Genomic DNA, 27,363 nt, shown 5'->3' on the forward strand with positions numbered 1-27,363 from the left:
GTAATCTTTTTATGAGATTTGGAAATGTATGAAACACCCATCTAATCTAGTATTAATATTTACAGAGTGAATTACAATTACAGAGTGACAGTAGTTAGCCAGGCTATAGATTCTGGGTGGTTCGAAAACATGTTCTCAGATATGTCTTGTCTGGACTTGTGTGTGTATTTACTAAGTTAAAAATATTTCTCCTCTATTTCTTTTTCAGATTCTATAATCTTTTGCTTCCCCAGTTGACTATGGGTACTTTTGCAATTTCTCTCATACCATAACATGCACTGGTCTTTTCAGCAGATACAAATCTGTCATCCACACTACTCCATCATTTTCTTTAGCACTCCATGATAGGGGAGACAGAATATGGTCATCAGACAGCCTTCACCTCCACCAAAGCCAAAACTTTCAACATGTTTCACTGTTCGAATTGTCTTCTGAGGGAGATGCTGGGAGTTGGACATTTTCTCTTGAGCTCTGTTCTGGGAAAGAAGAGGGGATATGATGGACAGTCTCTAAGCCAGACCTGATTACCTTCCAGAGCAAAGGAAAAATCTCTGGAATGTGAGAAGAGAGTAGACAATAGCCATATACCCAGAGAGGTGGGAATAAATGAACAGATAACACGTGAGTGGTCCAAAAGTCCAGGAGGAAACCAAACCTTAAAATATGGTTTGGGAAGCTCTGTTCCAGTGAAATTAGGTTTTTAAAAGCCTAAGTTTGTTTCTCTTGTTATTACAGAGGGAAATTTCCTTCCTTAAATCCCCCAAGGCTTCTCCTGTTTCCCCAGTGATCTTCCACTGCATTCACAGTGACAGCCAACATCTGGCTCTTACCCTGTGAAGGACTGCATGGTCTTACTGCTCGTCCATTGCTTTTGGTGATCTGGGAACATCTGTGTACATTTTTAAGACCTCAACGTTAAGCTGTTTTTAGGCTCTGTTTGTGCCTCATGTGGATGTATGGGAAAAGTAATGGAGTCATTGGGTTTTAGTTCAGAAATTTCAGAAACACCGGAGACTGATGTCATATGTTTTCTGCTTTACGATTTCCAGTCCTATGGAGGCTTCAAACATAATTCTACAGAAAAAGCATACTGAGAAATTTCATCTGAGTACAAAGCATCTCATTAAATAGGAAAAAAACTTATCTTCTATTTCACTGTAAAATTTTCCTTTTCTTTGTAGAATCTAAGCTTAGAAATCTAAACTCTATATGGGAAATGCCTCTACATTAGAATGGTTATTTTATCTATTCACCGCATAGAATTCTTAAAGACACTAATGCCATAGGTAAACTTAAAATAGTGCCAGCATATAGTAAATTCTCAACTGTTACCTATTGCTTAATAACTATTATTTATAATTTTACTTTTGTATGAAGATTACCGACTGTGTCCTATTTTTTAACCTTATGATTTGTAGTATGACAAATTTTTCTGTAATTTTGGTATCAGAAAGTCTAAAATGACATGCTTGAATTTATGTTATATAAAAAGTGAATTAGATAATTAGTAGGCACTCCACATCTATTAACATGTTTGGCTTGTATGTTTAAATAACTACACGCAAACAATTATCATGAGCATTTCCATCAACTTTCATCAACCTTCATCTGAATGATAGTATCATTTATTCCTAATCTTTTTTTTTTTTTTTTTCTGGCTGCTTGGAATTTATTTTCCACTTAGTGCAAGGTGAGGACTTACCGGGTGTCAGGAAAGCTCGTGTGTGCTTGGACAGTAAACAGCAGGGCTTGCTCGACTTCCTGTTGGTGTCTGCCCTGTTGCCACCAAAGAACCCAACTTCTTTCCTGGTCCTGCAGCCTGGTCTACAGGGCGGGCGGGGCTGTGCAGCCCGGAGCCTGGGCTGGTGGTGGCGTCTCGGGTCAGGACTGGGACCCAGCGCCGGGTGTGCTGGGCTGTGCTGCCGGGCTGCTTCCTCGCGCCTTCCCGGGCCAGGCCACAGGTGGTCATGCTTCTGGAGGCCTGGGGGGCTTCCGAGTGTTCTGGGGACTCGACAACCGTCGTCATGAGAGGGAGAGTGGACTTCCCGAAAAAGAAGCTCGCCCACCAGTGACCTGGGTCAGCCTTGGCCAGACCCGGGGGTAGGGATGGCTTCCCCAGGGCACTCGGCGCTCCCTCCCGCAGGAGCTGCTGCTGGAAGCGGAGCCCAGGGGGCGCCGGTGGCAGTCGTGGACGGCCACGAGCTAGGCGCTGGCTGGTGGGCGGCTGGGCGGCGACCCCTCGATGGCCTCAGCTTGCGATCACGGGCGGTAGGGACGGGGGCGCTGGGCCACGGAGCCCATCTGCTGAAGCGCCGCGGGAGGCCGCTCCACGACCCGGACCCGCGCGCCTAATTGCTCATTTTGTGTATTAATGTTTACATACCATATTTTACAATATTCATATTGTTTCTCCATTTATAACTGTGAGGCTTTTCTTTGCTTCTAAAGGCTGATTAGAACCTTTTCATTTGTGTTAAGAGGAGCAGCAGTATTTTCATGACATAGTAAAGAATTGTCTCTAGTATTGTTTAAATGCTTATTCCTTAAAATGTTCTCATCAAAGCTTTTAATGAATGATTTAATGCATGTTCGTGAAATGTTATTGTTCTAGCTGTATGCTAGTGATTCAAAATGTATGCTTTCATGGATGCACATAGTTGAGCATTGTAGATATCTAGAAAAATTTTTCTTTAGTAATTCACCACGTTTATTCAGGATTTTATGGGTTAATGTTTGTTATAATTTTGTTTTGCAAGTTTACATTTCTGTGTTTCATTTTTTAAGGTAGGCTACCTCAGTCAATTATGTTTTTAGTTTTTACCTGTATTTTAGAATTTTGTATAACAGCATTCAACTCTACACTTTAAGACAGTATAGGGCAAAACAGTGTATAAATCAGTTATATGTCTTGTTGCCAATATAATTCGCTATGTGTTTTTCCCTTGTATAAATTCCACCCCTATTTTATGACTTGTATATTTGTTTTCTTGTTTGGTGGTCTGTGGTTGTTTTATCCTTGCTAGGTAAGTAGTCATAAAAATTGTCTCAATTTCTAACATCTATTTATTGGTGAATCTGTATTATTTTTCTGTGAAATACTTTTGTGATTTGAAGGAAATTTTGAAAAACTTCACAGCTCTTTTAGGTATTGTTTACTTTTCATTGTTGTAAAAACAAAACTTACAGTCTTAAATATTTTTAATTATACAGTTCAGTCATGTTAAATATATTGATATTGTTATATGGCATATCCCTGGAATGTTTTTATTTTGCAAAACTAAAATTCAATATACATGAAACAACTACCTATTTTCATCATTGTCCGGTCGTTTACAAATGCCATTCTATCTTCTGTTTCTAAGCGGAGTGTCATCCAAGATTTATCTTTATTGTAGGTGTTAGAAGGTTTCCTGCTTTTAAAAAGCTGAGTATCATTCCACTATTTTTATATTCCAAATTATATTTATTTGTTTATTGGTGAGTGATGTTTAAATTGCTTTCACATATAGGCTTTTGTGAACAATTTTTCAATAAATAGAGGTGTACAAATGACTCTGGTTTCATATATGTGAAAATTTATTTCTGTGCTACATTTTGTTTCATTGGTCTAGTTGTCAGCCTTTATGCTAGTTCTGAAATGTTTTCATTAGTGTAGCGTTGTAGTATGTTTTGGAATCAGAATGTGTGATGGCTTCAACATTGTTCCTTTTTAAATTTTGGGGGCTCTTCAGATTCCATGTGTCTTTAGGGTTCCTTTTTATTTCTGCAAAACATAACATTGGGGATTTGAAAGAGATAGCATTGAATCTGTAGATCATTTTGGACATTATGGACATATTCCCAATATTGTCTTCTAGCCCATTAATAACATGTTTGAGAATTTTTTAAAAATTTCCGTATATCTATGCATTTGTCATTTTTTTCCTGTTATTTCTAGCTTCATTTTGCCCATAAATAGTAGCCTCAAAGATTTCCATTTTTAAAACATTTTAAGACTTCTTTTATGGCCTAACAGGCGGTCTAACCAGGGAAATGTTTTCTAAGCTATTTAGAAGATTACGTACTCTGCTGTTGTTGTGTGGGGTGTTCTATATACATCTGTTAGGTGTAATTGTTTTATAGTTTTTTCAAGTCTTCTGTTCCTTTGTTAATATTGCCTTGCTTGATTATTCATTACTGAAAACAGGTATTAAAGTATGCTACCATTATTATATTCCTGTGTATTTCTTCAATTCTATCAATGTTTGCTTTATATAGTTGAGAAACCAGATGTTAAATGTGAGATATATAGGGCATGTGTGTGTATGTTTGTGTATGTGTGTGTTTGTTGTATGCACATGTGTATATATTTGTCATAGGTTCTCAGTGAATGAACCCTTTTATTATTATTTATTGCTCTTATTTGTCTCACGACAGTTTTGGCTAAAATTATATTTTATGACATATGACAAGTTTTGACTTAAAATATATTTTGTCTAAAAGAATTGTGACCTTTCTTACTCTTATTTGGTTACCATTTGCATGTCTTTTTCCATCTTGCCAATTTTATTCCATTTATTTATTTATTTATTTATTTATTTATTTTTAATTTCAGCTCATCATGGGGGTACATAAGTTCAGGTCATATACATTGTCCATGTCCCGCCCATCCCCCCGAGTCAGAGTCCCAAGCGCGTCCGTTCTCATTCTCCAGACAGTGCGCCTGGCACTCACCATGTAGTCATACCTCCTTCCCCTCCCCGTCCCACCTCCCCGGGTCTGCACCTTCAAGCATGACCATTCCCCAGAGGGTGTGCAATGCACTCATCATGTAGGCATACACCCATCCCCTCCCCCCACCCCCCATCCCAGTCTGAAATCCAATTGGTATCCTTCCCTGATGTACATTTAGGTGATGATCAGGGAAACCAGTTTTCTGGTGAGTACATGTGATGCTTGTTTTTCCATTCTTTGGATACTTCACTTAATATAATGGGTTCCAGCTCTCTCCAGGAGAACCAAAGAGATGTCGTATCATCGTTATTTCTTATAGCTGAGTAGTACTCCATGGTATACATATACCACAGTTTACTAATCCATTCGTGGATTGATGGGCACTTGGGTTGTTTCCACATCTTTGCGATTGTGAATTGTGCTGCTATAAACACTCGGGTACAGGTGTCTTTGTTAAAGAATGACTTTTGTTCTTCTGGGTATATGCCCAATAATGGGATTGCTGGATCAAATGGTAGGTCTACTTGAATCTGTTTAAGGTATCTCCATATTGCTTTCCACAGGGGTTGCACTAGTTTGCAGTCCCACCAGCAGTGTATGAGTGTTCCTGTCTCTCCGCATCCACGCCAACATGTGTTGTTTTGGGATTTTTTGATAAAGGCCATTCTCACCGGAGTTAAGTGGTATCTCATTGTGGTTTTGATTTGCATTTCCCTGATGATTAGGGATGTTGAGCATTTTTTGATACGTTTTTTGGCCATTCTTATGTCTTCTTTTGAAAAATTTCTATTCATGTCCTTTGCCCATTTTTTGATAGGATTGTTTGATTTTTTCTTGCTGATTTTCCTGAGTTCTAAATAGATTCTTGTTATCAGTCTTTTATCTGATGTGTAGTATGCGAAAATTTTTTCCCATTCTGTAGGCTGTCTGTTTATTTTCATGACTGTTTCTTTGGCTGTGCAGAAGCTTTTTAATTTAATCAGGTCCCATTCGTTTATTTTTGTTGTTGCTGCGATTGCCTTAGAGGTTTTCTTCATAAATTCTTTGCCTAGACCAATGTCTGTAAGAGTCTTTCCTACATTTTCTTCTAGATTTCTAATCGTTTCCCATTTAAGGTTTAAATCTGTTATCCACCGTGATTTGATTTTTGTGAGAGGTGAAATCTGTGGGTCCTGTTTCAGTCTTCTACATGTGGCTATCCAGTTTTCCCAGCACCATTTATTGAATAGGGACTCTTGTCCCCAGAGTATGTTTTTGTCTATTTTGTCAAAGATTAGATGATTATATGAGGATAGTTTTATATTTGGGTTTTCTGTTCTGTTCCACTGGTCTGTGTCCCTGCCCTTGTGCCAATACCAAGCAGTTTTAAGAACCACAGCTTTGTAGTATAGTTTGAAGTCTGGCAAATCAATACCTCCCATTTTGTTTTTATTGCTTAAAATTGCTTTTGCTATATGGGGTCTTCTCTGATTCCATACAAAGTGTATAATTATTTTTTCTAAATCTGTGAAAAATGATGTTGGTAATTTAATAGGAATTGCATTGAATCTATAGATTACTTTGGGTAGTATAGACATTTTAACGATGTTAATTCTTCCAATCCATGAGCATGGTATGGATTTCCACTTATTTACGTGTTCTGCAATTTCCTTCCTTAGCGTTTCATAGTTCTCTTTATAGAGGTCCTTTACCTCTTTAGTTAAATATATTCCTAGATATTTTATTTTCTTTGTTGCTATTTTGAAAGGTATTGAGTCCTTAATTTGGTTCTCTGATTGAATGGTATTGGCATATATGAATGCCTCTGATTTGTGTGTATTGACTTTGTAACCTGAGACATTACTGAATTCGTTAATTAATTCCAGGAGTCTCTTCGTTGAGTCCTTGGGGTTTTCCAGATACAACATCATGTCATCAGCGAAGAGTGAGAGTTTGCTCTCTTCTGTCCCTATTTGGACACCCTTGATTCTGCTCTCTTGTCTGATAGCTCTCGCAAGGACTTCCAATACTATGTTGAAAAGTAATGGGGACAGTGGGCAGCCTTGTCTGGTTCCAGTTCTGAGTGGGAATGCTTTCAATTTTTCCCCATTCAGTATGATGTTAGCTGTGGGTTTGTCATATATGGCTTGTATTATTTTTAGGTAGGTCCCATTTATGCCTATGTTGTTAAGTGTTTTTATCATAAAAGGGTGTTGAATTTTGTCAAATGCTTTTTCTGCATCTATTGAGAGGATCATATGGTCTTTATTTTTGCTTCTATTTACGTGGTTGATTACATTTATAGATTTTCATATGTTGAACCACCCCTGCATATCTGGGATGAAGCCTACTTGGTCGTGATGAATTATTTTTTAAATCAGCACTTGGATACGATTTGCTAGGATTTTATTGAGAATTTTTGCATCTACGTTCATGAGAGAAATTGGTCTGTAGTTTTCTTTTTTTGTTGCATCCTTTCCTGGTTTTGGTATCAATGTTATATTGGCTTGGTAGAATGTGTTGGGGAGAATTCCATCCTTCTCAATATTGAAGAATAGTTTATGTAGGATGGGCAGCAGTTCATCTTTGTATGTATGGTAAAATTCAGGTGTGAACCCATCTGGACTAGGGCTTTTCTTTTTGGGAAGGTTTTTTATTGCTGTTTCAATTTCAGTTCTTGATATTGGTCTATTCAGGAATTCTTATTCTATTTTTGTCATTAGATTTAAAATGAGTCTTTTAAGGACAGGGTATAGTTGGATCTTGGTTTGTTTTTATTGATCTCTTTATTTATGGATTTTTATTGGGAAGTCTAATCATGAATATTTAAATAACTTTCTGAAAGGAAAGACTTACTCTTGCCATTTTATTAATTGCTTTATTTGATTCTTGTATCTGTTTTGTGTCTGTTTTTCCCTTCTTTTGTGTCTTGTTGATTTTTTTGTAGTGACATCCTTACACTCCTTTCTTATTTTCTTTTGTGTATCTCTGTAGGTATATTTTTGTGGTTACGATAGGCATTAAATAAAACCTCTTAAAGTTACAACAATATATTTTAAGCTGGTAACAACTGAACTTCAGTTACATACAAAAATTCTTCCTCATTACATCTACCCTCAACTTTGTTATTGATATCATTATTTATATCATTATATGATATATTCATTAACAGATGTTTATAATTATTTTTATGCTTTTGTCTATCAAATTTCATAGCATAATTAAATGTTTTCTGCGTCATCATTATAATACTACAGAATTTTATTTTTGTATATGTGCTTATGTTTTCCAGAGTTATGTATTTTTGTATGATTTTGCATTGTTTTATTTTCAATGGAAAGGACTCCCTTTAGCATTTCTGGTAAGGCAGGTCTAGTGGTGATGGATTTTTTCAACATTTGATTATCTTCAAAAGTCTTTATTTTGTTCTTCATTTTAAACATCAGTTTTGATAGTTATAGTGTTTTTGCTTCTAAGTTTTTGTTCTTTTAGCATATTGACTTCTCCCTTCTGGCCTGTGAGGTTCTGTTGATAAATCTACCAGTAATCTCCTAAGAGCAAGCTTATAGATCATCCATCACTTTTCTCTTGCTGCTTTCAAGATTCTCATCTTATCTCTGACTTTCAAACCTTGCTTGTAATGTGTCTTGTTCTGTCTTTGTTGTTTATCCTAGTTGAAGGTTGTTGAACTTCTTCATTTTTGTGTCTTTTTTCTTACATTTGAAAATTTCTCAGTCATTATTTCCTTTTGTATTTGTGAGCTCCACAATCTTTTTTTTTTATTTTTTAAATTTTTATTTATTTATTTATTTTGAGATAGGGTCTCACCTCTGTTGCCTGGGCGAGAGTGCCGTGGCATCAGCATAGCTCACAGCAACCTCAAACTCCTAGACTCAAGGGATTCTATTGCCTCAGCCTCCTGAGTAACTGGGACTACAGGCATGTGCCACCATACCCGGCCAATTTTTTTGTATATATTTTTAGAAGTCCACCTAATTTCTTTCTATTTTTTGTTAGTAGAGATGGGGTCTCGCTCTTGCTCAGGCTGGTCTCAAACTCCTGAGCTCAAATGATCCACCCGCCTCGGCCTCCCAGAGTGCTAGGATTACAGGTGTGAGCCACCGTGCCGTGCCCATCCTCCATAATCTTTTTCATTCTGTAGTTTCAATCTTTTTGTTGCCATTCTCATTTTCCTAATTTAATTGAACTGTCTGAGCTCATTTTACTCATTATTATTCCAGTGGTTATTTTCAATTTTTTCAGTAATCAATACATCTCTATTTCTTTAGACTTTATTTCTGGACATTTATATTGCTTCAGCCATGTTCTCCAGATACTTTGTATATTTTGTAATCTTTGGATGAGATTTGGGCATTTAATAAATCCATCTATCACAATTTTCATAAAGTGGCTTTGTGCTGGGGAGTCTGACACCAATGGACTTGGCTAGAGATTCTGGGAGTTACTCAAACCTGTTCACAGGATCTGCCTTCTCTGGATTCGTTTATTTTATTATCCAATTGAGACATTTGCCTGTTTCATCTTAGGAGACTATAATCACTTGCTACTCCTATTGTCTATCTGTGATATTGCAGTCTCTTTTCTGCTGTAACAAGGCCACCAATCTGTCATTCAAAATATGCCACCATTTCATTCAGCACTCTGTGTCATGGGAAACAGAAACCAGTCTTTGGAAAGGCTCCAAAAAGCCAGAAGTATGGATACATGTGCCATGTTTGTCTTTCCCTTTGGAGGGAGAAGCCAGGAGTTGGGAGTTTACTTCTAAAGGCATCATAATGTATTGGGCAGGAGGAAGAGCTGTGGTAGGTACATTAACAAACTTACCTTACCCTTCTATGTGGCTTTTGGCATTGTTCTTACCTGTTTTGCTGAAAACTCCTTTTATAAAGACATTTTGGTCAGTATATTTTTGTTAAGCTTATGTATCTATGAAAGAATTAGGGGCTGTGGTATTTTATTATGCCTTCTTGCTAATGTGCTTGGTATAATTTTATATATTAGATTTGTAAAATATATTCACCTAAGTCTAAAATAACAAATAAGTAGGATAAATTGTTATTTTTATTTCTTTCAGCTATGTCTTGCTATTACACTGAAGACATTTTGCCAGAGAAGGGAATAAAAGATTCATTCCAAAAAGTGATATTAGGAAGATGTGGAAGCTGTTGCCTTGAGAATTTACACTTAAGGGAAGACTAAGAGATTGTGGGTGAGTGTAAGGGGCAGAAAAGATGTTATAATGGTCTCAGCCAATGGTCTTAAACTACCCATAGCAAAAGCTTCTGATGTAATAAGTGTGTGAAAGTCTTTATATGTTTTTCCCCCCAGGGAAAAAAATTTCTTTATTTAAAATTGCATTTTTTTTTCCTGTGAAACTACAAGTTTACAAGTGAGGAGAGAACTGCCCCCAGCCCGTGCCTTGTGTCCCCACCCATCACACTCCCAACCTGTCCCCCAAGCCTGTCCAGATCTTTGATGGGAGGGGTCCCCCACTCTGACAGCCTTGTAAAGTCCTGAGGATGTCTGAGTGGATCAGGTGGTAGGGCTTCAGGGCCAAGGATGGGACAGTGTCCATTCTACTTCTCCCCATACCTGGCTTGTTGCAACCTCCCCCACCCCCTTGTTTTTGGTGTAACCAAAAAAGATACCTCATTTCTGGGGAAACTGAGGGAGATACACATATAAGCATCCCAACCCATATTTCACATATTTGGCAATAACCCCATCTTTTTTCTTCCCCCTCCAGTCAGAAAATAGTAGTTAAAAAAATTAAAGATGTGTCACTGACAGGCGAAGGTGACATCCTCGATTTCCTCAAAATTACTGAGTCTAACCTTGCCCAAGAGTTGTGAAAAGAGGGAGGCTAGAGGCCAGCGGAGCAAGCCCCTCACTGCCTCCATGGCAAATGCAGCAGAAATCTGCCTGCACAAGCAAAGAACACCCAAGTGATTTTAGGGGGTGAGGGCTTGGTGCCCTATAAAATTCACTTCCTGATGGACAGGCCTGGAGCCAGGTGGGCTCTTCACCAGCTGTTTGTCCCCCTTTCTCTTACCAGGACCCCTTTGGTTGTCACCCCATTATGGGAAAGCAAGAAATTAAAAAGTCAAGAAAACAGCATATTTATATTTAAAAAAAAAAAAAACCTGCTCCCCCAAACTGAAAATTAAGAACCACCACCACCACCACCAACAACAACAACAAAAACCCAAATTTAAAAAATACAGATGAATCCCAGGGTTTCTTTTTCTTTCCTTAATAAAAAAAAAAAAAAAAAAGTTAAGCCCCAAAGCCCAGTCAATAATTCCCTAAAGTAGCAGAAACTCCCTCTGAGGTAGATATCTGAGTCCAGACACTCTCATCCGCCGAGCGATTCTATTGGTTTAGGAGGAGCTGTGTATGAGGCAATAAAGCCCTTTGGAGGGTAAGGGGTGGGGATGCACCTGGGGACGTGGCCCATGTCCTCTGTCCAGAAGTCATGTCCTCATTTTTGGCATCTCTGGTCGGGCAGGGCTGGTGTATCCACAGATTCCAGAAAAATGTAAGTGGGGTGGGGGAGACCAGAGAGAGTACGTGAGAGTATATGGGAAAGAGAGAGAGAAGAAAAAGGGCTCTGAGAAAGAGGTTTCTGAGTGTGTGTGTGTGTGTGTGTGTGTGTGTGTGTGTGTGTGTGTGTGTGTTTCTGTGTCAGAGAGAAAAAAGGTAGAAGGGGGAGACAGACCCTACTCTCCTTTAGGGGCCCCATTCTTCCTGCCATGTAGTCAGCACCCCCAGCACTGAGAGAGTCTAGTTGGGGTGGGGAAGAACCCATCTGTCTTGCACTTCTCTTGTATTTGAGGTTTGTCCTCTGGATGCCTGTGTCTTCTTCAAGAGTTGCCTTGTGAGAGCCCCCACCCCTGTGACCCTGAGGGGCGAGATCAGTTGGAGGTGTTGGAGTGAACACTCTCTGGTCTCTCTGTTGGGGATGTCACTGAAGAGGGGGGTCGCAGCCTCCTGCCAGCTGCTGTTTGCCCTCATTTCCTGAGGGCTGTACATCTGGCCTGCCCGAGGTTGTCGGCGTAGCCCCGGGCCCCATCCAGTGTCGGAGTGATTCCACCTGGGAAGAAGAATAGGCATCTCGGCTGAGCCCAGACGTCCCCAGGAACATGTCTCCAGCTCCTGAGAGATTGAAAGAGCTGCCAGAGCCTGTGGAGGAAGCAGGTATCGGGGAGCTGGTGCGGCTGTCACCCCCCTGGGTGACTGACACCGTGGTCTTGACGGCATAGATGTTTGCCTCTTCTTGGAACTTTCCAGTGTTTTTCTTATAGCGAATGCACTTGTTGCCACACCAGCAAGAGACCTGAGAGACAGTGATGCCACATTTCTTGGCGAGCTCCTCCTTAGCCTCCTTCACTAGGATATGGGTTACTCAGATGGGAGTAGAAATACTCATTTAGGATCTCAGTGGCCTGTTGTTGAAGCCCTTAAGTCTGAGATGCTGCATTATGGCAGCCCTGACAAACTCTTCCATCCTATTAGGACACAAATAGGATGTTCTTTGCAGCATGATTGACATGGAAATAGAATTTTATCACATAAGGATCCACTAGCATTAAAAGGCTTAACTGCTGTGAGAAATGGCCTCCCTTATGGAACATTATGAAGACATGGGAGGACACAGAGCCTGCCCTGATGGTGCTACAGGGATATTTTCTTTCTATTTTCTTATAATTCTGGAGGATGGAAATCTGGTATCAAGCTGTTGACTGGAGTGGTTTCTCTGAGGCCTCTCTCCTTGGCATGCAGGTGGCCACCTTTATCTCTGTGTTGGCAGGGTCTTTTCTTGTGCTTCTCTATGTCCTTACCACCTCTTCGTATAAGGACCCCAGTCATATTGGAGTAACACTTACCCCAATGAACTCAAACTTAATTGCCTCTTTAAGGACGTATGTCCAAATGCAGTCATGTTCTGAGGCATTGAGGTTTAGAACATGAACATTTGAATTTTGAGGAGAAGACTCATTTCAGCCCATAATATATACTAATCTCCTGCAGAAGACACACTTCGAGGGATGGGATTTCTTGGTTAAAGGATATGCAGATTTGTGATTTTCATAGCTTACTTTACAAAGGGCTGTGGCAGGTACATTGTCACCAGAGGTTTATAAATATAACTGCTTTGCTGAATCCAGCCTCCCCTGGGTGTTAACATTCTTTAATTTTTTGAGAATCTGGTGTCCCTGTGGAAAGAAGAGGCTCACTTCTAGATGTTCTCCCAGAAAGAACCCCAGCCAGACTCCTCACCTGGGCCCAGATTGAGTCATGTGCCCCTTTCTGAACTAAGTGTTGATGATCACTGACCAGGGGCAGGACCCTCAGACCAGGCAGACTCATCCTCAGAGCCAGGCTGGCATCAGCCTCTGCAGCTGTGTGCCAGGGGCACCTGTGGCAAGTGAACTAATGGTGCAGGAGGCAGTTCTCAGGCCTCCTGATTCCCAGTTGGATCCCCGTGTCTCTTCTTGAGCCCTGCCCACCTCAAGTCCTCCCGCTGTGTGCCCAGGTTGCAGGGAACTTAACACCCCATCCTGCATGGCAGAGTGCAGAGAGCCATGAGCAGTGGTTGGTGGAGTAATGGCAGCCTCAGTCCCGCTCTCTGCCTGCCACTTTGTGATGGTAAGTGCTGCACCTAAATCAGTTCTGTGACACTGTTATTGTTGCCCAGAGTCCAAAGAGTCTAAACTTTTCCCCTGAGGTCAAGAACGTGGCTGGTGCTCAAGCCACCTGGAGCAAGGGCCTGGGTGGCTGGGGTGAGAAGTAGGGGGAGGGGATCAGCAGGAACAAAACACTGTGAAATGCCTCCTCTCCATCACTGCCAACACTGTCCGCTGCCCATGGGGAGCCTGGCACCGCTTCACTGTGGCTCAGCTCCCAGCTCTGGGCAGGCTCAGCCCAACATCTGAAAGTGGACAGAAGGTTATTGTCCCTTCCCGCAGCCCTTTGTCTGCCCTAGTTCCAGATGTCTAGGCTGGGACGGGGGAACTGACCCATGATGGGCAGGCAGGAGGTGACAGAGGGGGAAAGCACAGGTCACTGCATCCTGAGGAGTCATTCCCAGACCCTGAGATCTCACCCAGCCATAGCTGCATCACTTTCTGGGCCATCTCAGCCCTGGGATTGTCCCTGTTCCCTTTCCCCTCCCTAATCTAGGTTCCGGCTTCAGGAGAGAAGCCCAAAGGGGTGCAGGAGTGGGAGCAGGGTCTTGGCAGGCCCAGGGATGGGCTGAATCCCACCTTTGCCCTCTAACTGTGCAATCTTGGGCACCTTTGGGCCCTCTCCTAGCCCACTGTCGTCATGTGGGGACTGCTGGAGCAGGGGTCATTCATTCACAACAAATGACAGAATCCTCCCATGTACCAGCTCTGAGCTGAGCATGGGGGCACACTGTGGTGGACAGGCCACTCAGATCCTTCCAGATTGTGGATAACAGTCATAATAGTAAGAGGTTGCATTTCCCACCCACTTTGTCCATGTTGGGTCCTGGGCTAACCACTTTACCTGCATTATCTCATCCTTTCCAAAGCAAAATCAAGGACACAGGGGGCATTGTTCTTATCTCCATTTTTCAGTTTTGGAGACTCTGAGGGGTAAAGTCACTTGCCCAAAGCCAGGCAGCCAAGAGGCAGCAAAGCTGGGATTCTAGCCCAGGCGGACCGCAGCCACCAGGAGTCATCTGCCAATACATGCTTGGACGGTATTGAGCACAGAACCTGGCACAGCTCTAGACTAGGCATCTGGGAGCTGGTGGTGTGAACTCCATCCATCAGCTTCCTCATTTCACAGATGGGGAGACTGAGGCCCAGACCGGGGAAAGGAAGCCTGGGGCAAAAAGCTTGGGGAAACTTTAATAGCAGCACCAACAGCAATTCCAGAGCCTCCTCTCCATCACTGCCAACACTGTCCACTGCCTGTGGGGGGCCTGGCACTGCCTCACAATGGCTTGGCCCTAGGCAATAATAACACAGTGCCAGAGAACCGATTTAGGAGCAGCACTTGCCATCACAAAGTGGCAAGCAAAGAGCGGGGGCTGAGGCTGCCATTACTCCACCAACCACTACTCACGGTTCTCTGGGCTGGCTGGAGAGAGACAGGCAATCCTGGTTTCAGACCCCGAGTCTGTGTGGGCTTGGGCAAGTGACTTAGACTCTCCATACCTCAGTTTGCTCATTGCCTTTTCTGTAAAATAAAAATATTCCCTACTTCACAGGGTTGTTGTGAAAATTAAAGTAAATAATACCTTTAAAGCACTGACCAGATGCCTGGCACACAGCCAACCCTTAATGACAGCTGTTGTTATTAGTATTCTGAATAGGGTGACACATCCCTTTGAGCCTCCCAGTTCCTCTGTGTTCACCTGAGGACAAAGCTGTGTCCCAAGGGACAGGTTAGCCGTTGCTGAGGGAGTCAGGATAGTAATACTGGGTCTTCTTGGGGTCTCTATGAGTCTTGGGGTATCTACAAGGCTACTGCTGCAGCTCAGGGGGAAGCAGCAGGGGTCCCGCGCTGGGAGGGGGAAGGGGCTGCCTGGGCCCAGCGGAGGTAACAGCTCCCAGGCCGTGGCCCAGCAGGGCTGCCCTGCTGCAGCTGCAGCCACAGGAACAATGTTAGCAGAGGAGCCACAGCTGCTTCCTGATGGACAAAACAGCTGGCTGCCCAGAGAAAACAGCTGGCCTATTCCCAGCCTCCTGAGAAGAGAGGCAGAGCCTCAGAGGAGGACAGCTGCACATCTGGGATCCTGGGAGAGGAGGACATGGCCAAGAGGGGGACAAAGGGGGAGGGAGAGTGTGTGTGGGTGTTGGGTGGAGGCCTGGGGAAGGGGTGTGTGTGCAGCTTCCTGGAGCAGGGGCCAGGGTATGCTAAGTCCAAGCAGAATGGGTAGGGGTGCCTCCAGCTGGGCTTTGGGGGTCTCAACCTTCCATGGAACAGGAAAGATGAGGGGAAGGGGAGCAGATAGGGACAAGCCTCTGCTCAGCCCTGGATCCCCTCGGAATTGGGCTTGGAACTGGAGGTGGGGAGGGCGCCCAGGCTGGCCTCCTGGGTTCCCGTCTCCTGAGCCACATCCAGGGCTAGGACCAGGGCGTGGGCCCATCCTGGGCCAGGATCCTGGGCTCCCTTGGCCACAGAGCAGGACAGGGACCCAGGGAGCCCCCAACTCAGGAGACGTGAACCTGGCAGCTGGTAAGAACCCTACTCAAGCATCTTCCCTGCTTTGGGTCCCCATTCCCAAGTTGCTTGGCTGCCAGGCCATGAGGACCCCCAACTGGGGCACTTCCAAGCTGCCCTTACCCATTGGCAGGGAAGCAGCACCTGGGACCTCGAATGAGCTTGGGCAGAGTCAGCAGAGGGTTCATGGGGTGTGGCCAGAGTCCACTGGACCAGAGCAGCCTCCATGGGTTACTGACAACTGTCCCCCAAGTCCCAGAGGCCTGGCACTGCTAATTTCTCTTTCACCCAAAGGGACTATTCTGCCCCCCCTTCCTAATCCCCAGGAGTAGGGGCTTGGCCCCTAGTTTGAGTGTGCCAGCCTCAGCATCCCTCTCCCCAGTGAAGGCCCTGCCGCAAAACCTTTGCCAGGGGGTAGGCCTTGGAACTGCGTCTCCTAGCCCGAAAGAGGCACTGGGGAGGGGAACAGGTCTTGCAGGGTCTCTACTTTAGGCAGCCAGAGTGAGGCCGAGGTGCTGGCGCTACCACCTGGCTTTGGCGAGAACTACAATGGCTGTGGGCCATGAGGGAGCTGGCGGGAGAGACCCTGAGCCCAAGGAGGTGTTGGTCCTCTGGTTTGGTTACTAGTCAGCCACATGGGCCCAAACGGTCATTTTTTTTTTCCCCCGAGGTGCGTACCCTACACGAGCCAGTTGCTGAGGCCTTAGGCCCCATAGAACAGCAGTGTCAGAGTTGAGCCCGCAACAAAGTTACCTGGAAGGCTTGTTAATACTCTTGAGTTTCTGATTCAGCAGGTAGGGGAGGGGCCTGAGAGTTTGCATCTCTAAACTGTTAGAGGCCTCCAGATGAGGCTGATGCTGCTGGTCCAGGGACCACACTTTGAGTACCACAGCTTTAGAATTTCTGTGAATTTGGCCAATGTTACCTTTGCAGAGTATGTCTTACATTTGGGGGCAAAAAATGAATGTAGGCAGAGTACAGGTGCAGGATCAGCCCCCCTCAGCCGGTGGCCCCATTCTATTTCCATTGGGAGCCCCTGCCATGCCCAAAAGCCCTGCTCTAGGGCTGGGGACAGAATGCTGAATGCAGAGGATGGGTCCCTGCCTCAGAACTCAGAGCCAGACAGGTTTCTCACAGGATCTCTGGCCTGGAGGTCTAAAAGGCAACTCAGAGTGAGATCCCAAACTGCAGCTTTCACGTCCACCTGCTCCTTCTCCAGTCCTCCCCAGTGACCAGCCCACCCCATGCAACCATCTGCTAAAGTCACCCTGATTCCACGCTCTGTCTCACACATCCACTCCCACAAGGCGGGTGGGCTCTGCCTGCATCATACCTCTCAGCTCTGCCCTCCAGAATCATCTCTCCCTGTAGCAGGGTCTCCTGGCTTCCATCCTTGCCCTCGTGTCCACCTTCTCAGCGTCAGCCAGAGCAATTTGAGAGAAATCACATCAGTACTCTACTTACTCCTCAATGTCTTTCTATCTATTGCACTTTTTAAAAAAAATCCAAAATCCTACCATGGCTTCAAGGCTCCTGGGTGATCCAGGCATGCCCAGCTGTCCTACCCAGCCCCGTAGCACACCTCTTGCTCCCCTTGCTCCAAGCCCCTTTCTTGTTCCCACTCCAGGGCCTGTGCCCTGCTTGTTCCCTCTACCTGGAACCCTTTTCGCCCAGCTCGTCCTGTGGCTGGCTCTTCCTTTCACGCTGAAATGTCTTCCCTGACCCCTCTATCTGAATGTCGCCCCACTCCCAGCTAGTCTTGGTTCTTGATCATGTTTTAATTTGTTCATAGCATTTACCATTCCTTGAAATTATCTGTTCACTTATGGGTTGCTTGTTTCCTGTCTGCGTCTGCTCACCAGAACGTAAGCACCCTAGGAGCAAAGACTCTCTCGTGCACCTTCCAGTCTCCAGCACATGTGCTTAGTACCCATTTGCCAAATGAATGGGATCATGTAGAATGCCATGTAGGGGTATGTCCCCCAGACATGACATTGGGGAAGGTTTTGCAGAGGAAGGAAGTTTAAGCTGAGACTGCAGGACCTATAGTGTGGGAGTTGTCCAGGAAGTGAAAGACCAGTCCAGGCAGAGGGACCAAAGGAAAAATAAGTCCAAAAGCAGGCAGTGTCTTGGAAATTGTAAACTGTACAGTTTGGCTGGAGCAGAAGGTGGAAGGGCATGCAGATCAGAGGAGTTGGAAAAGCTGCAGGCAGGCCATGCTGGGACTTGCTACCGCTTGAGGGGTTTGCATTTGAGCTCTGTGCCCAGGGCAATGGGCAACCCTCGAAGGGTGTCAGGCATTTTAGAAAGGGCCACTGAGTGCAGAATGGTTTCCAGGGAGAAAGCCTGGTGGTGGTGTGTATGGGGGGTAACAGGCTGGGAGATGCAGTGGTGCAGGTGACTGATGCTGACGCCCTGAGCTAGGCAAATGGCAGAGCAGAAGACAAGAGGTGGCCATGTGCAGGAGATGTTGCGAAAGTGGCCTGGCCAGGCGAGAGGATGGAGTCAATGATGGAGAGAGGGACTTATCAACAGTGACACCTAGGTCTCCATCCTGAGGGATGGGGCGGGTCAAAGTGCCATTCCCTAGAGAGAGGGGAACACTGGAGGGAGAGCAGGTTTGGGGAAAAGACTGGGGTTCTGTTTGGGACAAGTGGAATTTGGGGACAGGTGGACAGTTGAGATGTCAGGTTTACAGAAAGAGGGAGTAGTCCATGCAGCCAGCTGCTGAAGGGGGGCTGAGGCCTCTTGGTTGAGGGATGAGGAGGAAGTGTCACTCAGGGGAGTGGCCAGAGGACTCTGGTCTCAGTGGGAGCAGCTTGGCTGCAGCAGCCTTGGTGCGTGTCAAGCAGGAATGGAAGGCAGCAAGGAAGGGAGCAAAGTGCACATTCTCCAGCAAGAAGTTTGGAGGGAGAAAGTGAGTTACGGCCACAGCTGGAGGCTGCACAGGCGCCTTGGTTGGTGTTTTCTTATTCTAAGTTGGGGGAGATTCAGGTCCTTTGGCATGTGGAAGGAGGGACCAGAGGAGAGGGAGGTTGGGGATACAGGAAGGGCAAGGGGACAGCATGGAACCCAGGGGTGGTTCTGTTGTGAGGAGGGGACACCTCTTCCATCCCTGCCTGGAAGAACCCTGTAGCCATCTTGCTTTGGGGCAGGTTAGGGCTACTGCAGACTCATGAGCGCCACCCCCAGCTAGGCTCTCACCCAGCCCAACAGTCCTGTTTCCCTGCACTCCCTGCCCCCTCTCCTCAGTGGCATTTCAAATGCAACCAGTAATCTCCAGCCCCCATTCTCCTTCTCCTCTCCCCCAGCAAGGATCTCCCTGCTACTTTTTGGAAAAAAATAGAAGCTATAATCTGGGAACTCATTTCCAGCCTCCAAACCTTCCACCCCTTGCCCTGGGGTTATTTTGAACATGCATCTTTTTGTTTATTTTCTCAATTGCTTTTCTATTTTCAATTTTCCTTAAATTCTGAGCTTATCTTTATTGTGTCCTTCCTTCTGCTTACTTTGGGTTTATTACAATTTTATTTTTCTAATTTTTTAAAGAACTTAAGTCATTGATTTGAGAACTCATCTCATTTCTTTCTTTCTTTCTTCCTTCCTTCCTTCCTTCCTTCCTTCCTCCCTCCCTCCCTCCCCCCCCTCCCCCTCTCTCTCTTCCTTCCTTCCTTCCTTCCTTCCTTCCTTCCTTCCTTCCTTCCTTCCTTCCTTTCTTTCTTTCTTTCTTTCTTTCTTTCTTTCTTTCTTTTTTGAGGCAGAGTCCCACTCTGTCACCCTGGCTAGAGTGCCATGGCATCGGCCTAGCTCACAGCAACCTCAAACTCCTGGGCTCAAGCAATCCTTCTGCCTCAGCCTCCCAAGTAGCTGGGAATACAGGCATGTGCCACCATGCCCGGCTAATTTTTTCTATATATTTTTAGTTGTCCAGATAATTTCTTTCTATTTTTCAGTAGAGACAGAGTCTGGCTTTTGCTCAGGTTGGTCTCGAACTCCTGACCTCAAGCGATCCTCCTGCCTTGGCCTCCCAGAGTGCTAGGATTACAGGCATGAGCCACCATGCCTGGCCTCATCTCATTTCTGATGTAAGCCTTCAGTGCTCTAAAATTCCCACTTGACACTGCTTTAAATAAATCTCAGATATTTTTATGCCTTGTTTCGATTTTCATTCAGATGTGTTTTTTAGTTTGTATAAATTATTTAAAAGTGTATTCTTTAATTCCCATAGGGTTAAAATTTTCCAACTGTCTTTCCATAATTGATTTATAGCTTGATTCTATTTTGATGAGAGAAGACACTTTGTATTCCTTAAATTCTTTTTTTTTTTTTTTTTTTGAGACAGAGTCCCACTCTGTCACCCTGGCTAGAGTGCTGTGGTGTCAGCATAGCTCACAGAAACCTCAAACTCCTGGGCTCAAGCAATCCTCCTACCTCAGCCTCCCAAATAGCTGGGACTATAGGCATGCACCACCATGCCCGGCTAATTTTTTCTATATATTTTAGGTTGCCCAGCTAATTTCTTTCTATTTTTAGTAGAGACAGAGTCTCGCTCTTGGTCAGGCTGGTCTCGAACTCCTGAGCTCAAATGATCCGCCTGCCTCGGCCTCCCAGAGTGCTAGGATTACAGGCATGAGCCACTGCACCTGGCCTCCTTAAATTCTTTTACATTTGTTTTATAAGGTTTGTTTTATGACCCGGGGTATGTTCTATGCCATTGAATGTTTCAAGGTGCATTCATTTCCTAATAATAATTAGGTCCCAAATATCACAAAACTAGGTGTCTTAAAACATCAGAAATATATTGTCTCACAGTTCTGTGGGCTAGAAGTCTAGAATTAGCATTGGCAGGACCATGCTTCCTTTGAAATCTGCGAGGGAATCCTTTCTTGAGTCTTCCTGGCTTCTGGTGGTTTGTTAGCAACCTTTGGCTGTCTTGGTTTGTGGGTGTGTTGCTCTAATCCTTTGTCTTTACATGGCATTCCTTCTGTGTTTCTGTCTGTGTCTCTTCTCCTCTTATAATGATACTAATCATATTGAATTAGGGGACCATCCTACTCCAATATGACCTCATCTTAATTAATTTCACCTACAATAACTCTATTTCTGCAGTACTTGGGGTTAGGGGTGCAGCATATCTTTTTACATTTTTATTTCCTGAGAGAGGGTGTCACAATTCAACCCATAATACATGGGCTGTTAAAAAATCTACTGTTATTGAATGGTTTTTTATATATGTAAATTAGATCTTATTTGTTGATTGTGTGATTTGACTCTGCTAGTTCCTTCAGGGATTTCTGTCTACTGGTTCTATCAGTTTCTGATGGGGTTTGTTGAAGTCGCCTAACTATAATTGTGGATTCCTCTATTTCTCCTTTCAGCTCTACCAGCTTTTGCTGTATATGTTCTGTAGATCTTTTTTCTTAAGTATGTACACATGCAGGATTGTTTTGCCTTTCTGATGCATTGATATTTTTTATTATTATATAATGTACATCTTCATCTATAGTAATTTTGAAGTCTACTTTATTAAATATTGATATAATCATGCTCAAATTTTTATAAAGAATATTTGCATCTTTTTCCATTCTTTTACTTCTAAGGCACATTTGCCATTAAGTTTGAAGTAAAATTCTTCTAAGCAACATAGAGTTTTGTCATTTTTTAAAATCTACTTTGCTAATCTCACCTGAGTAGTATATTTCGACCTTTTAGATTCAAAGTAACTATTGATTTATTAGTGCTTAAGTCTGCCATTTTCTTATTTGTTTCATATTTGTTAACTCTGGATCTTATACTTCTGTTTCTCTGGTTTTACTGAGGATTATTTTCACTTTTTTAAGATTATGTCTTCATTGATTTATGACATTTGTGAGTACAGTCAACCTTCCATATTTGTGGGTTCTGCATCCATGAATTCAACCAACCATGGATTGAAAAATTTTGTCTGTACTGAGCATACAGATTTTTTTTACAGACTTTTTATTGTTTATTTCCTAAACAATATATTTTAATAATTATTTACATAGCATTTACATTGTATTAGGTATTATAAGTAATTTAGAGATAATATAAATTACACAGGAAGATGAGAGTAGGTTAATTGCAAATACTATGCCATTTTATATCAGGGACTTGAGCGTTTGCAGATTGTGGTATATGAGGGAGGTCCTGGACCCAATCCCCCATGGATACTGAGGGACTACTGTATATTTCTTTGAATAGTTTTCACAGTATTTTCTCTGGGTATTACAATATATGTACGTATTTTACCACTTGGAGTGATGTGTGGAAACCTCACTTTCATTTAGATTTTTTATCTTCCTCATTTTATAATACAATATCATTGTCTTAAGTATCAGATGGTGTTATAATTATTGTTTCAGTTAACACATATGATACATAAACTCATGAGGAAAAGGGCAGTGGATTGTATGTACTCACATTTCTGTTCTGTTTGTTCTTTCTTCTTCTCAGTGTTCCATAACTCCTTCTTTTATCATGTTTTTTCCCATTTGGGGTCAAGTAATCTAATCCCATTGATTCCCTCCCATTTTAATTGCTATTTCAATATGATCAATCTCATAGTATTTTTCATAAAATGCTATCTCATAGAGGTAAAAAGAAATAACTGAAAATAACCTTTTTCAGACATTTTTATAAATTTATACATTTTATATATAAATATGTGCCATATGAAGACAAAGGATTAGAGCAACATATCCACAAATGAAATATATATGTACCCACACACACATTTTTTCTTTAAGGGAGCTATCCCATATGTGTCAGAAGACAAATGATATTTGTGATATTCTAATGTATATGTGGTAACACATACTTTTATTCACATATCAATGTGAAAAGCAACAGGTCCAGCAAATATATCATCAGTTAAGCAACAGGAAAAATGACTTCATAGATGAAACTAAATAGAACAAGAAAGTATGAGGAAAAAGACAAGCAAAAAGGACTTAAAAATCAAGTACTCCATATGATACAGATAAAAAAATGACATTAAAATCATTGAATCAATGCTGTTTTTTGTTAAACAGTAAGTTAGCTAGGAAAGCTATGCCAACAATCCAAAGAATGAGGAAAACAAACAAACAGAAAAATTAAAACAAAAATCTGCGCTATTCTCTTTGAACTTAAGGGGTGTGTGTGTGTGTGTGTGTGTGTGTGTGTGTGTGTGTGTGTGTTATGTATGCTGAATGAACTATCATCAAATATTAGCCCCCTCAAACCTTATAATTAAGTTAAAATATTTTATCAGTTACCCTTTTACAATCAGCTAATGACAATGCAGAATTTTAAAACTACAGAAAAATAATTTTTAAAGATTGAACTGATAATTTTGCAGCAGGAAATTAAGAGTTGAAAGGTTTTGATCTTACTGACTATATATGCACACCTAATCTTTTCTATAGGCCCTAATTTATTTTTAACTACAATAGAACAGCTATATTTTTTAATGTTTATATGCACAAAAGCAATGTCAGGAGATAAATGCCTAAGTAGAGAACATATAGTTTTAGATGCAATACCATTTTAACAACAGATTTCACTACAAAAACGCTATTATAACTACATGCCAATTTATTCACTACACAGTTTCAAATAGCATTTTACATGGAATTAAAATAACACACATTTTACCCAAGGAGGTTTTGTTGAATTTTATAAACTTTTTTTATTCCAATTTGTTAATGTAAATTTATAATACAAATATATAAAGATATAATATAGATTGTTATGAATTTGGGGAGATAATCTTTATTGACATTATTTTATGTTTAATTATTAAATAAAATAGCCACACCAATATTTGTATATAACTTTATGAATTCCTGAAAACAAAATACTCAATTTGCCGTTTTATTTTCAAAGATACTTTTTGTTTGTTTGTGTATTTGAGGTAAATACTATAGGCGCAGAGAAGGGGGGAGGACCCAGACAGGGCGGAAGGAGGTCTGAGTGCCACCGCCTGTCCGCTGCCTCGGCAGGGGCGTGCAGGGCAGGGGGCGGCAGAGGCCGCAGCTGCTAACGTGGCTCTGCACAGAGATGGCGGAAACCGCTGGCCGAGCCCGGAGAACTGGACAGCCCCTTTCGGGACCCAGCTGGGATCCAGCACTGACTCAGGCCTCACTACGCCGCGCTGGGCATCTACAACCCTTTTGAGACCCGGGAGCCATCATCAGCCTCCGAGCCTCCTGCCCACACCCCATCGCCTCCACCCTCATGTCCCTCCTTGCATCCCTGGAGAAAGCTCAGGCCCACAGAACCCAAGAACTGTGGCCCTTACAACACTCGGGCCTCAGCTGCAGCAGCCACGGCTGAGCTGCCTGGGAAACAGGAGGAGCTCACCTGGAAGGCAGAGGAGCCCACCGCAGCGAGCCAGAGCTGCAGCGTGCTGCCCTGGGGGCGGCCCTGCTTTACAGAAAAATTGGCCGCTCTGCCTTCTTTTTGCCGAGTTCACCCTGCTTTTTCCAGAACATCTCCACGGAGATCCCCCAAGAATTTCAGAAGGCCGTATCTACCATATTCTACCTCTGGGTGTGCAGCACTCTGGCTCTTACGAACTTCCTCGCCTGCACGGCCAGCTCCTGTGTGGAGCCCAGCAACGGCTTGGGCTTTGGGCTTTCTCTCCTCTGGCTCCTCTTTTTCCCTCCCGGCTCCTTCCTCTGCAGGTGCTGCCCCACGAATAAGGTTTTCCCGAGTGACTGTTCACTCAATGTCTTCGTTTTCTCCTTCCTTTTCTTCCTCTAGGATGTGCTCTTTGTCCTCCAGGCCGTTGCTGTCCCAGGTTGGGGCTCCAGTGGCTGGATCTCCACTCCGAGGGTGCGAAGGCCCAGGTGGCTACCTGTGTACGTGCTGCGGGCTGCCTTGCTCTTCGCTGGCTTTGCTGTGCTGGGACTCGTGATGCTAAAGCGGATCCACTCCTGCACTGCTGCACAGGTACTGGCTTTCAAGAGGCCCAGCAAGAATTTACCTGGCGTCATCTGCAACCCTGAAGTACCAACCGCAGCTGCCACTGCAACTGCTGGGGCTGCCTAGCATACCTTTCAGCCCCGTGACCCATGACTGGGGTGCCCTGGCCTGGCCACTTGAGTGAGCTGACTTAGCTCCCATCCCTGAGGTTTTTTTGGGACTTGAGGAGACATCACTGCTTGATGGATTCTCTATGGTGACCCCAGTCCCATGGCTACGACCGTTGAACCTGACTTAGGGGTTTGGGGAGTCCACTGTGACCCAGTCACTGCTCACTCTTCCCCCCCATCAGGCCACGCTGCTGCAACCTTTCACACATCCCAACCTAGTTTCCCTCTGCTGTGCCAAGGCTGCTGCTTAGGTTATTTAAATAAAAAGAAAGTGGAACTGGAACTCAATCAATCTATCTGTCAGTAAAATAGGTAGAAGGTTGGGAATCATGGCTATTATATTAAACTACATTTCACAAGCACCATTTTTATTATATTCAATTCAAAAGACTTCCAAATTGGAGATATCTGTAAGCATACCCATTCAAGTTAACATAAAAGCTTAGTTTTAAATTTTAGTTAAATAAACACTAAAAATAGATAAATAATTAGCATAGTTCAGAGAAGAATGGGTGCAGCTGAGAACTCTCATTTCCAGAACCTATAGTTTATTTTCTTGTTTTGTACCATTAATAACATATGGAATATTTCTTATATTCTAAATTCTTTTAAGATTCATTAACCTGGGCCACAGTCTCTTGGCCTGTAATGACCTTCCTCTCTTCTCTTTTTTATTTAGCTGTCCTTTCAACCACAGCTTCTATATTAGTCTCCAAAAGAGATCTCTGATGCCCAGTGTTTGAAGTATGTGTCCTTTCATATGTGATTATAGGTATCTGATGCTTACCTGTGTCATTCTGTGTGCATAGTGTTAATTAAGAGATTAGTTTCTGCAGTGTTGAAATCATCGCTTTGAGTTCAAATCTTCATTCTACTAGGTTCTTTCTCTATGATCTTGGGAAAGTTATTGAAACTATCTCTTTCCCAGTTTCTATCTTAAAATAATAACATTAGGATTATCCATTCCCTAGGTTTCCATTGAGAAATAATTGAGTAAATATTTGTGAAATATTTAGATTGTCTATCATTTTCTATGCACACAGTAAGATTTTAATTGTCTTACAGAAATATCGTAGTATAATCTATTTCTGTTTCTTAAATCTGTTATACAAGATTGAATTTTTCTAAGGTAAGACCTGCCTTTCATCTAGGTATCCAGAATGACAAACAAAGCAAGACATACAGGAAGACTAAATCAAATTTTTGAATGAATAATCACATGCAAACTTTCTTAAAGTAATCTAAATTGCAGCACTTTAAAAAGTATCTCAAAAAATACAGGACACATTTTTTTGAAACTGAAGATTTCTATGTATTGATATGGGATTGATTATGGGACTACAGAGGCCAGAACTGAAAGATTTAGCAATTCCTCAATATTTAAAAGATTTTTGTGTATACTGATCAATTTTTATACAGAAAAGTAATCTTATTATTTATACACCTGGATAATTAAGTACTTATAAAATATTAGATTGAGTACATTTTTTAAATAGTTCTCATTTGCTATTTTATCACAATACATGTTTTTCTCACTTTTTATGTTCAATCTGAACTTGGGATGGATAATCGCTTTTGACTGGTAGCCAAAAGTTCACAGATTAACAGGTTTTGTGGAAATGGAATAATTTTGGCACTTAACCTCATCCTTAGATGAAAACTACATAGAATATATAAATGTTTGTCATTAATGCTTATATATGCATACATAGTATTTTATTTATATTTTAAAATATTTTAGTTTTTAATCCAAATAAAATTATAAATAAGTTATGTACATTCATACATCATTTGCCTTCTAAGGTAAGTATTAATATTCTTTTATTAAAGAAGCAAGAATGTAAGCAATTTTCAATGTCACAGCTGGTAAAGAGCAAAATTATTATTAAAAAATAAGGTGGTCTGAGTCCCAAGCCAAAACTCATATACACTATATTACACTGAATCAGAAACTGAAAATTTTTATGTGAACAAAGTTTGGACTCATGAATTTAATAAGTATATTTTCTTCAAATATAGCCTCCACTTGTAAAATTAAATTGTTTTTCTCTTTTCCCTACTTCCATGGAGAAAGAGGAAAAATTTGATGTCAGTATGTACTGAAAATTTGTATAGATTTAACTAATATAGGGCTCTATACATGTGGAGAAAACTAAAGAGGAAAATGTTTGCCTTGTACAAGGGTCAAATTTTTAATTGTTAGAAATATTTCATAATTAAAAAAAACTTTTATAGTCCCTTTGGCTAAGGCTGTTCAGATATTAGGGAAATTTCTTTCAGAAATTTTATGAATGGGTTGTCTACACTGGAATGAGTTATTATCATATGAATTCTAAGTTCTCTCTAATGTTAGGAC

At 42.3% G+C, this 27,363-nt stretch overlaps 2 pseudogenes; both read right to left on the reverse strand.

The window, feature by feature from the left end:
- Positions 1-1,965: 1,965 nt before the first annotated feature.
- LOC123649040 lies at positions 1,966-10,288 on the reverse strand (annotated as a pseudogene).
- Positions 10,289-11,627: 1,339 nt separating this feature from the next.
- LOC123649041 lies at positions 11,628-16,137 on the reverse strand (annotated as a pseudogene).
- Positions 16,138-27,363: the final 11,226 nt, after the last annotated feature.

This window comes from Lemur catta, chromosome 13, assembly GCF_020740605.2.
Source record: "Lemur catta isolate mLemCat1 chromosome 13, mLemCat1.pri, whole genome shotgun sequence".
NCBI classification, from domain to species: Eukaryota; Metazoa; Chordata; class Mammalia; order Primates; family Lemuridae; genus Lemur; species Lemur catta.